Source organism: Austrofundulus limnaeus, unplaced genomic scaffold, assembly GCF_001266775.1.
Source record: "Austrofundulus limnaeus strain Quisiro unplaced genomic scaffold, Austrofundulus_limnaeus-1.0 Scaffold7, whole genome shotgun sequence".
In the NCBI taxonomy this organism is placed as follows: Eukaryota; Metazoa; Chordata; class Actinopteri; order Cyprinodontiformes; family Rivulidae; genus Austrofundulus; species Austrofundulus limnaeus.
Window position 1 is genome coordinate 2931588 of NW_013952409.1, and position 4704 is coordinate 2936291.

General features: G+C 38.3%; 1 protein-coding gene across 1 annotated transcript in view; it reads left to right on the forward strand.

The window, feature by feature from the left end:
• Positions 1–912: 912 nt before the first annotated feature.
• far1 (fatty acyl CoA reductase 1) overlaps positions 913–4704 on the forward strand; it is a gene marked incomplete in the record, with an annotated part of 29602 nt that continues 25810 nt past the window's right edge. The window contains 1 exon segment of the mRNA XM_014033185.1: positions 913–1073.

Here is a 4704-nt window from a genome sequence, read left to right on the forward strand (position 1 = left end):
TGGCTCCTTTTGATGAGGAGGAGCAGTAGCTTTACGAAGTCTCACCTGGATAACTGCACTTGGATAATACTTTCAGACAATAAGCATATATTTATATATAAGTGCATGGCAATACCAATAATATTGTAAATTTTGCTTTTATTTATTGCAAAAACCCTGTCTGGCAACACTGCCACCACCTCACAATAACAAGTAGCTATTGTTTTAGGGCAGTGTTTCCCAAAGTTGGGGCCAGGACCCAAAGTGGGGTCCCGAAACATCAACGTGGGGACCTGAAAAGATTTTCTGAATTAATTACATTTTTGCCTTAGTTGTTACAAAGGAGTGAGGTTAGTATATTTAAAATGGATAAATGTAGAATAATTATAATAATTAAATAATAATAATAATAATTAAATATTGTTACCATGCCCATGATTGGTTGACCTGATACAAATGTTTATCATCCAGAAACAGTTGGGGGAACAGGTCTCTGCTACTGTTATTTTGTGGGTCAAAAGCTGAAAAGTTTGGGAACCAGTGCACTTTGGTTCCCAAAGTTGGGCTTGGGACCCAATTATGGGTCATGAAGCACCTTGGATAATCTCCAGAAATCAATTTAAAGGGTAATAAAATAATTGCTGATGTAATATTTTCCCTATAATTATTACAGAAACACAAAAACGTATAAATAAGTATTTATATTTGTGTACAAGCTGTTTAGATTGTCAAAAAGCCTGTGTTTTTAGGGTTATTAACAAAGTTTATGTACTCAGACCAGTAACATTTGGGGTCACAAGTTTTTGCCATGGATATTTTGTGGGTCAGAAGACAAAAAGTTTGGGAACTACTGATTTAGGGAACTCACGAGCGTAAATTAAGTTCGGAGTGAGACCTCTTCGCTTTGAGTAAATCTTTGGTGGAGCCCGCTGTCGTCACGGCGCTTCATTATTTCTGCTAGCTGCTCCCATCCACTCTTTTGGCTCGTAGCGGTCCTCGGTGGTACTCCGCCGCTCAGCAGAGACTCCCAACTTCACCAGCCGTCTGGGGAGGGAAACACGACTGGTCGACCTGGTTCATTTATTACTTGGAGGGTACGTACACGTTTGACTTTATCGCCTCCACGAGCCGCAGCATGTGCTGCCCGCCACTGAAAACCGGTGTCGGGCTGTAGAGGAAGAGAGGAAGGGGCGGCTGAAATACGGCGCCTCTCCAGGAAATATGTGGAGTTTGACTTTTTTATTTTATTTATTTTGTTAGTTAAGGCTGGTTTTACAGCTACCACGAAGCTCCAGGTTCAACCAGGAACCTCCACTTTTAGCTTAACCGCTAAAATAAGCCAGATTTATCGTTTTGAGCGCGAGGCTTTCCCCCTAGTTTAAAGGTGGACCACCTCTTATAGCCCGCCATGGGGGGCGATCATCATGTTTTCCCCCACGTCTCTGTGTGTTTTATCTCCCATGATCAAGTGGACGAATGTTACTGAATCTAGTAAGAAACCACTGGATGTAACCTCTTCAACTGCTGAACTTATAGTCATTCAAGATGGCCGCCACAGCTAAACAACCAAAAAAAAAAAAAAAAAAAAGTCTGAAATTTAAACAACTTTACACACATCGAGTTACAGTTGGGCGTGGTAGTGGTTGTGAGTCATCCCCAACACATACACATCACACCACGTTTTAATTTTAAAATTAGCCATTAATGGCATCTGTTAGCAAAATAATTTACATTTTGTTCCATTAAGGAATTTTTGAGTGGAACAAAAAAAAAGGCTAAAACTCAGCCATTTTTCCAGATATGGAGCTAAAACTTGGCTTGGTAGTAGCCGACAGTCATCCTGATGCTTCTTCTTGCAATATGGCAGGAGATGTTTACATAACATCATTTACCAGAACTGCCCCCCTCCCTCTCAGCATTGGGTGATTTTATTAAAAATGTTTAAGGCCTCAATTTTCACCTGTTTTCATCATTATTTTAGTAAGTTTCTGTCTGTTCAGGGAGTGAAAGTGGAGCTTTTTTCAGGTCTTTCCATATGAATTTCACTTTTTTACTAAGGCTACGTTCACACTGCAGGCAAATCCGACCCAAATCCGATTTTTTTATGACAGTCTGAACGAGACAAATCAGATTTTTTCAAATCCGACCCAGGCCGTTTCAATATGTGGTTTTAAATCGGATATATATCTGATGTTTTCAAAGTGACTGCAGTGTGAACGCTCATGTCACATTCATCTGACTTTTTCATCAGGAGGAGGGGCTGAAGGATCGATAAGACACTAACCTCAAGTCTCGCTGTTTAAATCTGTAGCTCCATGTGTTTACAGCTCCAAAACACAAGTCCAGTTGCTTCATCTTTTTACTTTACATTTTCCACGTAGATAGTATGATAATAACATGTCCAGCCTGGGTCGTGGAGAGTATCGATCCTACAGTTAGCTACTCGGTCGATACTTTTTTCCAGCTCGTAGTTTCGTTAAAAAAAAAAAAAGCTTCACTGGAGCATCCCGGTCAGAGGCAGCTTCAGATATAAACACTGAACTAAACAAGCAGGTCAGATAAATATTTAATCGGTTCTGATTAACAACAACTTCCGATTCGATGTACAAAATGTAGCATCCATGCTAGCTCTGTAAACAAACAAGCCGGCTGATGAGACGTCACGTCTTTTATTGCGTGTCACATCAGTGCTGTGGAGCGTTCACACAGGGGTCTGATGCAGGTCGCATTTAAAATGTAACGTGAACGTTCACACCAAAAGATCAGATTTTTTTCAAAAAATCGGAACTGAGCATTAAGACCTGCAGTGTGAACGTAGCCTAAGATGCAACATTTCTGGCTTTTGTAAACAGAATTACGAGCTTGGTAGCATCTGTACATATTAGCGTTTGTGCAAACTTTCAGAAAAGTTCTGATCTCAGTTCTGATCTTGAGGGTGGTTTGACTTGTAATACAAGTCTCCTTCAGCCACCTGGAAAGGTGCAGTGTTGCATCAACTGTGCACCGAAAGTTGACTTCACTGTCTGGAATAACAAGGTGTTCCTCAGTGTTGCTAAAACATTGAGTTGTTTCTGCAGCCTGGACTTTTTATTATTGAGTGATCTTGTATCATCACAATGAGTCATTTCTAATTTTCACAAAAGGTTTTGTGTTTCTCTTTGTCACGTTTAATTCGAAGTTGGAACTTTCCCTTCCTGTCTTGATGCTGAGATTTAAGTTGGCGAGGGGGGTTTTAATCCCAGACGATCGATCGCTCCTCAGAGAACGTTTGCTGTTTACGAATTCATGCAGCTCCGCTGCAGGCGCCCAGTTTAAGCGCTCTACTACATTAAATCAATAATTCAGGAAGAAGCTTAAGGGATCAACTTGCGGCTGGTCTGCGTGGCTGCAGGCTCCTGATCAAAGGCCAGGGAAGGTTCTGGCTCGGTCCGGGCCTAAGATGAGAGATTTAAATTTTTTTCTGTTTGCTGTTGGGCGACGGGACAAAACGGGAGTTTCTCTCCCATCACCTTCCACCGACCAGTGTTGTATAAAGTACCACAAAGTGATACTTGAGTAAAAGTACAAGTATCTTACCAAAAAAATTACTTTGGTAAAAGTTAAAGTCTCCTTTAGGAATATTACTAGAGTAAAAGTACAAGTATTTTACCAAAAATACTTTGGTAAAAGTTAAAGTCTCCTTTAGGAATATTACTTGAGTAAAAAGTCTTTATTTATACTTCTCATTCAACCACAGTTAAATTCACTCTATCTAGGAGGCACAGTTTATATGGATAGTTTTTATTTTTTTAAAAAACAAGCTGCAATGAAAACAAGCAAAAAGGAAATAAAAGTAATGACTTTCTACTTCTTGCCTTTTTTATATGTAAGGAGTAGAAAGTACAGGTAATTGTGTGAAAATGTAAGAAGTAGAAGTAAAATGTAGGCTGAAAAATAATTACTCAAATAAAGTACGGATACCCCAAAGTTCTACTTAAGTACAGTAGCAAAGTATTTGTACTTTGTTACTTTACAACTCTGCCGAGGATCAGCAGGAGCTGCTGTTTGTTTAGGGAAAACTTCAGGATGACTTTTGTTTCTGGTTTGTAGGCCTTGAAGGTCACATGCCTCTTTATTTTAAAGTTGATAAATCTCTAAAATCTTGCATATCACTGTAACACTCTTTGGTTAAAATACAATATATCCAAAGTTTATTTAGTTTGTCTTTACTTGACTATACTTATTCCCTGTTATTTATTTTTTATTTATTAATTTTTTATCCACAAATTGTTTAAACTTTTGGAGACAGCCTGCAGAAGTTTTCCTAATGCTACTTGTCACACAGTAAATTCAATTTACAATGATACAGCTTTATCTTTTAATATTTAACCTTGTTTACTTCCAGTCTTGGGTGATCATGAGCCACTGTCCTTATAAACTGGTTCTGATTATAAAACGTTGCCGTAGATATGAATACTAGTATAACTTCCAGGGGGCAGGAAATGCTCGTGGCCATGACCCAACATTTTTGTCATGTTTTGCTGCCATAAAATTCAAAATTACCTCAATTGTTTTTCAAACGATGATGCCATTTACTTATGGAGAGCCGTTTTAGCCAAAATTAAATAAATAAATAAATGGTTGAAATAAATAAAAAAATGAGTAAAATAAATCAAAAAATGAAGAAAATGAGTGAAATAAATTAAAAATTCGTTAACCCAATTTTTAATTTATTTGTTTTTTATA